This window comes from Triticum urartu, chromosome 5A (genome assembly GCF_056163025.1).
Source record: "Triticum urartu cultivar PI428250 chromosome 5A, HENAU_Tu73, whole genome shotgun sequence".
Lineage (NCBI taxonomy): Eukaryota > Viridiplantae > Streptophyta > Magnoliopsida > Poales > Poaceae > Triticum > Triticum urartu.
The window spans coordinates 452,588,319-452,599,122 of NC_141877.1; the positions used below are offsets into that span (position 1 = coordinate 452,588,319).

Genomic DNA, 10,804 nt, shown 5'->3' on the forward strand with positions numbered 1-10,804 from the left:
CCAATGTCGTCGATGATCACAAGATTAAGATGGAGAAAATGCGCTTGAAGATTAGAAAGATTAGAAAATATGCCATTCATAGTGAGGCTTGGTATTATTATGCTGTTGGATCAATTGTTACCTTAGTTGCGATCATGATCGCATTTGTTGTTGTATTTAAATTCTTTAGCTAGAGAGTTATTTGTTTGTTGCATTTAAGTGTTGTATGATCTTTATGTATGAACTTTATGTATTGTATTAATTTGATGTTTTCGGTGCTGTGTATTGAAGATGAGACGTCAATGGATGTACGATGACCGATGCTCTCCCGAGTTCATTAATGGTGTGCATACTTTTCTGCTTGCGGCTGAGGCAAACAAGCGAGCGGATGGTTTTATGCATTGTCCATGTGCTGGCTGTAAGAATGGTCGCAATTACTCTACATCAAGAACCATTCACGTCCACCTGTTTGAGTCCGGTTTCATGCCACACTATAATGTTTGGACCAAGCATGGACAAAGAGGGGTTACGATGGAATACAATGAAGAAGAAGAGGACGACGACAGCTATCCTGGCCATGGGTTCCCTGAATACGATGATACAACAATGAGGGAAGAAGCTGAGCCGGTAATGCGGGAAGAAGCTGAGCCGGCAATGCGGGAAGAAGCTGAAGAAGAGGCATCAAATGAGCTCGTTGATGATCTAGGTCGGCCCATTGCCGATGCAAAGAGAAACTGCGCAAGTGATTTGGAGAAGAAGAAGTTGCAGCGCATGTTAGAGGATCACAAAAAATTGTTGTACCCGAATTGCGTAGGTGACAAGAAAAAGCTGGGCACCACACTGGAATTGCTGCAATGGAAGGCAGAGAATGGTGTATCTGACAAGGGATTTGGAAAGTTGCTGGTAATGATAAAGGATATGCTTCCAAAGGACAACAAATTGCCCACGAGTACATACGAAGCAAAGAAGGATGTCTGCCCTCTAGGCTTAGAGCTGCAGAAGATACATGCATGCCCTAATGATTGCATGCTCTACTGCGATGAGTACGAGGATTTGAACGCTTGCCCTGTATGCGGTGCTTTGCGCTATAAGATCAGCCGCGATGACCCTGGTGATGTCGAGGGCGAGTGCCCCAGAAAGAAGATTCCTGCCAAGGTGATGTGGTATGCTCCTATAATACCACGGTTGAAACATTTGTTCCAAAACAAAGAGCATGCCAAGGCGATGCGATGGCACAGAGAAGACCGTAAGAAAGACGGAAAGTTGAGAGTACCCGCTGACGGGTCGCAGTGGAGAAAAATCGAAAGAATGTATGGGAAGGAGTTTGCAGATGACGCAAGGAACGTATGGTATGGTCTAAGCGCAGATGGCATTAATACTTTTGGGGAGCAGAGCAGCAACCATAGCACCTGGCCTGTGACTCTATGTTTGTATAACCTTCCTCCTTGGTTGTGCATGAAGCGGAAGTTCATTATGATGCCAGTGCTCATCCAAGGCCCTAAGCAACACGGCAACGACATTGATGTGTACATAAGGCCATTAGTTGAAGAACTCTTACAACTGTGGAATGGAACATGTGTACGTGTGTGGGATGAGCATATGGGGGAAGAATTTGACCTAAAGGCGTTGTTGTTCGTGACCATCAATGATTGGCCTACCCTTAGTAACCTTTCAGGACAGACAAACAAGGGATACCGCGCATGCACGCACTGTTTGGACGATACCGACAGTATATATTTGGCTAATTGTAAGAAGAATGTGTACCTGGGACATCGTCGATTTCTTCCGAGCAGGCATCCCGTAAGAAGGAAAGGCAAGCATTTCAAAGGTGAGGCGGATCATCGGACGAAGCCTCGCCACCGTACTGGTGCTGATGTACATGATATGGTCAAGGATTTGAATGCGTTCTTTGGAAAGGGTCCTGGTGGACAACCTGTTCCGAATGACGTTGACGGACGCGCACCCATGTGGAAGAAGAAATCTATATTTTGGGACCTGCCCTATTGGAAAGACCAGAGGTCCGCTCCGCAATCGACGTGATGCACGTGACGAAGAATCTTTGTGTGACCCTGCTTGGCTTCTTGGGCATGTATGGGAAGACAAAAGACACACCTGAGGCACGGGAGGACCAGCAACGTATGCACGGAAAAGACGGCATACATCAGGGTCATGCAAGCTACGCTCTCACCAAAGAAGAGAAGGAAATCTTCTTTGAATGCCTTCTTAGTATTAAGGTACCGTCTGGCTTCTCGTCGAATATAAAGGGAATAATAAACATGGCAGAGAAAAAGTTCCAGAACCTAAAGTCTCATGACTGCCATGTGATTATGACGCAACTGCTTCCGGTTGCATTGAGGGGGCTTCTACCGAAAAACGTTCGATTAGCCATTGTGAAGCTATGTGCATTTCTCAATGCAATCTCTCAGAAGGTAATTGATCCAGAAATCATACCAAGGTTAGAGAATGATTTGGTGCAATGTCTTGTCAGTTTTGAGTTGGTGTTCCCACCATCCTTCTTCAACATCATGATGCACGTCCTAGTTCACCTATGCGAAGAGATTAACATTTTGGGTCCTGTATTTCTACACAATATGTTCCCCTTTGAGAGGTTCATGGGAGTCTTAAAGAAATATGTTCATAACCGTGCTAGGCCAGAAGGAAGCATCTCCAAGGGCCATGAAAATGAGGAGTTCATTGAGTTTTTATTGACTTTATTCCTAACCTTAAGCCGATTGGTGTTCCTGAATCGCGGCATAAGGGCAGACTGGATGGAAAAGGCACGCCAGGAGGGGAACAAATAATATGTATGGACGGACATTCTCTCACTGAAGCACACTACACAGTTCTACAGAATTCCGCCTTGGTGGCTCCGTATATGGATGAACACAAGAATTTGCTACGCTCCAAACACCTTGAGCGGTCTGATGACTGGATTACACGTGAACAAACTAGGAGTTTCGCCAGCTGGTTGCAGACATGTACCATGCATGACACCTCTATTGAAGATGACATGTACTTGCTGTCCCAGTTACCATCTTCGAATATAATGACTTTCAAAGGGTACGAGATAAATGGTAATACATTTTACACGATCGCCCAAGATAAGAAGAGCACCAACCAAAGCAGTGGTGTCCGCTTTGATGCAGAAATCAAGACGGGAAAGGAAACATATTATGGTTATATACAGGACATATGGGAACTTGACTATCGACGTGGTTTGAAGGTCCCTTTGTTTCGGTGCAAATGGGTCAATATGACACGAGGCGGGGTAACGGAAGACCCGTAGTACGGAATGACAACAGTGGATCTCAACAATCTTGCGTATGCAGATGAACCATTCGTCCTAGCCAATGATGTAGCACAGGTTTTCTATGTGAGGGACATGTCTACCAAGCCAAGAAAAAGAAAAGATAAGGAAGCGAATGCATCGTACTATGAGCCAAAGCGGCACATAGTTCTTTGTGGGAAGAGAAACATCATGGGAGTGGATGACAAGACAGACATGTCAGAAGATTATGAAAAGTTTGATGAAATTGCTCCATTCACAGTGAATATTGACCTGAGCATCCTGTTAAATGATGAAGATTTTCCATGGTTACGGCGCAAAGGGACACACCCGAAGAAAAAGTTTCACACCCAAAGATCTGGGATGTGATCGGCTTCACTATCATCACTTTCTTCTGTGTTTCGCACCCAGGAGGGAATCTCTGTAATAGTTAGGGTAGTTATGTGTTTTGGCATTTGAAATGCGAAGAAATTTTATGTGCAAACAAATTCTTTCATGCCTTTACTGATTTTTAAAGTTAAGTTATTTACAAACTAGTGATTCACACTAATTTCAAATAATTCAAAATTTAAACTATTCAAATTTGAAAACTACGGGCACTAACAGAAAGTTTATAATTTTTTGTACCTAAAGCAAAAATATTCACAAAGAAACTCTAAATACACAAAAAAACTCAAATATAAATAAAGCAAAAAAAGCCCGCCTACTGGGCCAGAGCGGCCTGCATATGACTAGAAACCCAACCTGTTGTTGGGCCAGGACGCAGGCCCGCAAAGGCCCAGTAGGCCCACAGGGCAGCACAGAACAAGTAGGCCTAGTAGGCCTGCTTTGGAGAGGAGCTCGAGAGAGCTACCGCACGGGGGGTTATAAACCAGTGTGGACGCCCCTCGGCTAGCGAGGTGGGACTAAACTTGTCGCACCGCACCTGCGCCAGTGCACCCCCTTTAGTGCCGGTTGGTGGCAACAACCGGTACTAAAGGGGGGTCCTTTAGTACCGGTTGGAGCCACCACCCGGCACTAAAGGGGGTGCGGTTCCCGCCGCTTGGCCTGGTCAAAACAGGCCTTTAGTACCGGTTGGTGGCTCCAACCGGTACTAAAGGTCCATCCTATATAACTAAACACTTCAAAAATTTCAGTTTCTCCTCTGCTTCTCCTCTGCCCCGTCGCCCGCCGCCCCCGTCTCCATAACCCTCGTCGCCGCCCCCATCGCCGCCCCGTCCCCGTCGTCGCCGCCCCGTCGTCCCCGTCCCCGTCATCGCCGCCCCGTCCCCGTCGTCGCCGCCCCGGCCCGTCCCCGTCGTCGCCGCCCCGTCCCTGTCCCCGTCGTCGCCATCCCCGTCGTCGCCGCGCCCGTCGCCGTCCCCGTCGCCGCCCCCCGTCGCCTCTCGCCTCGCCGGTGAGCATTGTTAGAAATAGTTACATAAATAGTTACAAAAATGTTAGAAATTTTTCTTTTTTTAGTTATAGAAATAGTTAGTTATATAGCATTGTTAGAAATGTTATAGAAATAGTTATAAAAATGTTAGAAATTTTTCTTTTTTTAGTTATAGAAATAGTTAGTTATATAGCATTGTTAAAAATGTTATAGAAATGTTAGAATTGTTAGAAATTTTTCTGTTTTTTAGTTATAGAAATAGTTATAAAAAAGTTAGAAATTTTTATTTTTTTAGTAGAAATATTAGAAATGTTATACAAATGTTATTTATATATATAGAAATGTTATAATTTTTTTTTCTGTTTTTAGTTATAGAAATATTAGAAATGTTATAGAAATGTTAGTTATATAGCATTGTTAGAAATGTTATAGGAATGTTAGTTATATAGAAATGTTAGAAATTTTAGTTATCAAAATCCAATCATTAAAAAATGTTACTTTTTGCGGGCATATAGCTAGTATTTGTTCTCAATGATGCCCGGCCCGCATCCTCGCCGTCGACCCGTCCGCGACGACGTCCGGCTGACCCATGTCCGGGACTGGGCTCCGCCGGGCTGGCACTGTGGGGTGCTGCCTGGAGGGGCGCGCCGCTTGATGAGGAACCTGGCCCCGGTCGTCGACCCTGATCTCGTTTGGTGGTGTTCGCGTGGGCCAGTTTCGGTGCCGAGGGAGCCGGCCCCGCCGGAGGTGGTACGTCGCCGTGTCAGGGAGGAGGACGAGCACGTCCCTCGCTACATGGCTGCGTTAGAGGGCGGTAGGTTCTCCAATACCTGGCAGTTTCTTCAGGGATCTCACTTCAGCTATGATCCTGTGAGGGTTCCTTCTCTTTGGGTGTCCACCGCCCGCGCCGCATGATCCGACGATGTATTCGAGATTATATCTATTATTTGAGACGATGTATTCGAGATTATATCTATTATTCGAGACGATGTATTCGAGATTATATCTATTATTCGAGACGACGTATTCTTAGGCCCGAACAAAAAGTTGAAGGAGGGCGTAAAGTACAATATCGAGGCAATCAGACCTAATGGCGAACCATTCGCGGCTAAGAAGATTGCGGACAAGTTCGTTCGTTAGTGCGGAGTTCTTGTGAAGGACCAACTCCCGATCTCCCTTCAAGAATGGAGAGAGCCAGCAAAGCCACGTCCAGGAGTTACTTTTGTCGATGACAGAAAAAACATTTGCTTTGGGAAACGCTCATGGAACATTTCACCCTACCAAATCATTTCACAAAAGCATATGTGGAGAAAGTCAAGGACGATGCTCTGAGGAAGATGGCGGTTGCATTCAAGAACCACAAGATTCGTGAATGGGCCAAGTACGTCAATGGAGGAAGGAAGACTCCAGTATTCGAGGGAACACTAGAGAACCAAAGTGCTCATTGGGACGATTTCGTGAAATTCAAGGATTCAGAATTATCTAAGGAACGGTCGAGAATAAACAAGGCCAGTGCCGCAAAAAAGGATAAGTTCCATAAGCTGGGGCCAGGTGGCTATGCGGTGGGAATGCCTAAGTGGGATAAGTCTGAGAAAGAGATGCTGCATGCAGGTGTTACTCCAGAAACATTGCGCTGAACTTGGTTCTATGCGCATGGGGGGAGTTGGACACGAGGACAGCCAAAGTTTCGAGGAAGGCATGTCTGGACGGAGCCGAAGATAAGCTACTTGATGAAATAGAAGAGGCTCGATCCGGGTTGTTCGAGCCCAACAGAGAGAACGACGAGCCCTGGGAAATCCTGAACACCTGGGAAGAACACGAGGCATGGGCGCTATTCCATGGTATGAGGGGTTTTCGGACTGGAACGCCGACTATAGAACCCGTGCAAGAAAGAAGATTGCGGAGGAGAAGAACAGGAAGATGGAGGAGGAGCAGACGAAGCTAGACTATGAACGCCTTCAAGGCCTAGAATCAGTGCACGCGGACTTGGCAATCAAATTCCAACGGCAGCAGGAGCAGATCGACTCACTTAGCCAGCAAAGGGGGTCTCAGCAGCTAGCGGATGATCCACCAATGGATAGCACCATCCCATCCATGCCGAGAAGCAGCGTGGGATCCGCCCCGGGCGACGCATTGCTGGATAGCTACCCACTGGATGACATCATGGAGAACACTAACTGCGAGCTACACTTCAAAATGAAGAACATATCCATGAAGGTGGCGGACGCCCTTGCTTTTACAAATCCCCCTGAGGCAACCTTCCATTGCAACCCGATTCCAGCGGGCTATGCTCGTGTCTTGGTTGATGAGGTGGTGGACCAATATTCGAGGCTAGAGCTTGACATTCCTGGAGGTAATGATGAGCACACACTAGGAGAGGCCAACCATCGTATCATCCTATGGAGAAAGGATTGCATCATCTTTCGAAGGCCACCGACACCGCATCATCCGACTCCTCATCGCAGTCCCCCACCGAGTCAGTAGACTCCCGCTCCTCCAAGTCCACCAACGCGTCAGGCCACTCCTGCTCCAAGTCCGGCACAGCTTCAGGCCACTCCTCCTCCAAGTCCGGCAAAGCGTCAGGCCACTCCTCCTCCAAGTCCGGCACAGCTTCAGGGCACTCCTCCTCCAAGTCCGGCATAGCTTCAGGCCACTCCTCCTCCTCCAACTCAGCCACGTCAGCCGTCTTCGCCGCCTCAGCAATCACGGAAGAGAGCCGCCTCAGCTATGGTGCATAGCGGTACAAGTCGAGGTAGTACTGCAGGTACAGGCGGAGGCAAGCGATTTCAATATGGTCCAAGCCTCGCGCCTCTTCAGCAGAGGCCTTACGACAAGTCCGAGGAGGAAAACGTAGCCATATCGAAGGCCGAGGTGGATGCCCATTTTGCACCAAAACCGCCACCGCCGCCAAGGGAGAAAGTGCCTGTGGAAAAGATTGACCACTTCATTCGTATGGCTAGACCACCAGCTCCCAAGCCTGTTGACACAGACTATGAGCGCCACCTCAGGAAGTTAAATCGAGCACGTCTACAGAAAGAGGCGAGCTCGAGCTCGAGCAAATCAGCTGGCAAAAGGAGCGGTAAAACCGTTCCCCAGCTGGGAGAATAGGCGGCGCAATCAATCCCCCCGCTTGTTGTGCCAACAACACATGAGAGTAGGCGCGCCCAATATTATTGTGGGCAAACCATTAACGTTCCCGGGATGGGCGATGTGGTAATAACCGAGGAGCATATTGCGCAGGCTGAATCGATCGGGATCACTAATGGACAACTCCTCGATATCGAGCCCATTTCTCCAACTAGAGAGGAGGAAATAAAATAGAAATATGCCCGGGGCCAACCTTCGGTCGAGCCAGAGGAGGTCAATAAGCTCCCAACGAGAATGTATGAATTGCATCAATGGTACATGGACATTACCAAGATTTCCAATCGAGAGTCCCTCATGGTGAATGTCAACGAGGAGCATTACTACCATAAGAAAGCTGTGGCCGTTGAGTATTCATAACTATTTCAGCTATACAATAAAGACGCACTCGACAAATCTATCGTCAGTTGCTATTGTCTGTAAGTGATTTCTTTCTGTAATTTAAGTCTCAAGCTAGCTGTAGTGATCATTTTGATCAATCATTACCTGTAATTATCCTCTCTATATTCTTTTCTGTGGTATTATGCAGGATGAAGATTTATGAAATGAAAAAAGGTGGACGCTATGGCATTGGGTTCGTTGACCCAAATACCATTAATGGATACACATGGAAAATAGATCCATATCACGAAAAATGTGTAGAGGAAAGCATGCTACAGTTCTTCAAGGAACTCAAATACAATGAAGATATACTACTTCCTTACAACTTCCAGTGAGTCACACTGTCTTGTACTACAAATTCTGTTTTTCCCTACTAGCTAGCTATAGCTACATGTTTTTGCTTACATATGCCTGCTTAATTAAGACATGCAAACGTGTGTGCATGCAGATTTCACTGGATCTTGTTAATCATTAAAGTTGATGACGGAACAGTTGAAGTACTAGACTCGCTACTTAAGAAAGCAAGTGACTACACCATCGTGAAGGGGATAGTCAACAGGTAATTTCAATCATTATTAACTATATCTCGGCCTATTTAATTAGTTCGTCATTTCCTGATAACAACTATTTAATAACCCATTTATTCATTTTCTTTGTTGGCGGGGCAGGGCTTGGGTAAAGTTCATCAGGGCCACTCCAGGCGCATGGAAACAAAAGCTGAAATGGTATCGACCCAAGGTAAGTAATTAAGTAGTACTAGCTAGCTGCCATCTCTTTAATTATCATGCTTGATTAATTATTATCTGATCAAATTCCATTCTCGTAAAGGCCCTGAAGCAGGCGCCGGGGAATAATCTATGTGCATACTACGTTTGCGAGAACATTCGCATGATGGCGTCCGAAAGGAGCAAATCTCAAAGACAGGAGTGGGTACGATATCGATTGTCAGAACACTATTCACAATTTTTACACCATTATCAATATCTAGTCACACAACTAATACACATGCATATTGATCTCCTTCTTAACAGTTCAGAGAGGTGCGGGACAAGCTCCTAGCACAGGACCGCATAGAAGCAATTCAAGAGGAAATAGCAGGATTTTTGCTCGACCAGGTCATAGATCCCAAAGGAGAATACTATTACCCGCTACCGCCCCCATGAACCACTTCCAATTATTATCGTGCTCCGAAAGCACCAATTAGCTAGGCTAATGCCACTGTCTCCGAAGGCAACAATTAGGAGAAATTATATATATATATATATATATATATATACATGTGTGTATATATGTGTGAATTAATTAATGGTGGTTGTGTGAGACATTCGATGATATATATATATTATGATCGGTTCTACTAGAAATTCTATTTATATATATGCCTAACATGTACAATATGTAGTATCGTAAAATACCAGCAAACAAAAAAGAATTAAATGGAAAACACAAAATTAAATGAAAAAGAGATCATAAACCCAAAAACCCCCCAACATTTTAATACCGGTTGGTGACACCAACCGGTACTAAAGGGCTCCCTGCCCCCGAAGCTGGCTCGTGCCACTTGGTTTCCCTTTAGCACCGGTTCATGCTGAACCGGTACTAAAGGGGGGGCCTTTAGTTCCTACATTTTAGCGTCGGTTACCAAACCGGCACTAAAGGGCCTTACGAACCAGTGCTATTGCCCGGTTCTGCACTAGTGCTAACAAGCAGATAAAGATAAACAAGGCATTTGATTAATAACTGGATAAATGCTAAACAAGAAACCTAACAACCAAATACAAATAAACAAGGCATCTGCTTGATAACTGGACAAATGCTAAAAAAGCAACCTAACAACCAAATACAGATAAACAAAGCATCTGCTTGATAACTGGACAAGTACTCACTGCAACCAAACTAAGAACCAAATACAGATAAACAAGGCATCTGCTCGATAACTGAAAAAATGCTCACTTCAACCAAACTAACAACCAAATACAGATAAACAAGGCATCTACTCACTATAAACAACCAAATATAGCCATTCGTGAAACTTAAGTGGACAATTCATACTTAAACATCACACAGACCTATTGAACAATACATTTTTGCATAACTAATATAATTAAACACGACACAGTTAAAGCACCGCACGGCAAATGCTACTACAACAAAGGGGTTGGAAAGCTAGAATAGGTAAGATTTGCTGATAGAATGTTGCCTCACATTTCATGGACGGGATCCTTCCAGTTGGAAGAGCACAGACCCATGGTGTCAGGGGTTGGGTGCGACATATGCCAAGGGATGGCTTATCATGGTGGGAGCGAGTAGAACTTCGCCGATGCCCGAAAGCGGGATGAGACGTAGACACGAACACCGGCGTACTTTACCCAGGTTCGGCGCTCTCCTAGGAGATAACACCCCTACTCCTGCTATGCGGGGTCTCCGCATGATCACTAAGGCACTAGCACTACTAGGAAAAGGTCTATAGATGAAACTGATACTAATGGCGCACCAGAGAAGTGGTGCGCCACTACTATATACTAATGGAGCACCATGTGGTGATGCGCCATTAGTGTGGAAGACACTAATGGCGCACCAGGCACAAGGTGCGCCACTAGTAACAATTTTTTTTTCATTTTTCCAAACATACTAATGGC

General features: G+C 45.6%; 1 pseudogene; it reads left to right on the top strand.

Annotated features, from left to right (window-relative positions):
• The first annotated feature begins 270 nt into the window (after window positions 1–270).
• LOC147971871 (uncharacterized) lies at window positions 271–6,277 on the top strand (annotated as a pseudogene).
• The last annotated feature ends 4,527 nt before the right edge of the window (window positions 6,278–10,804 follow it).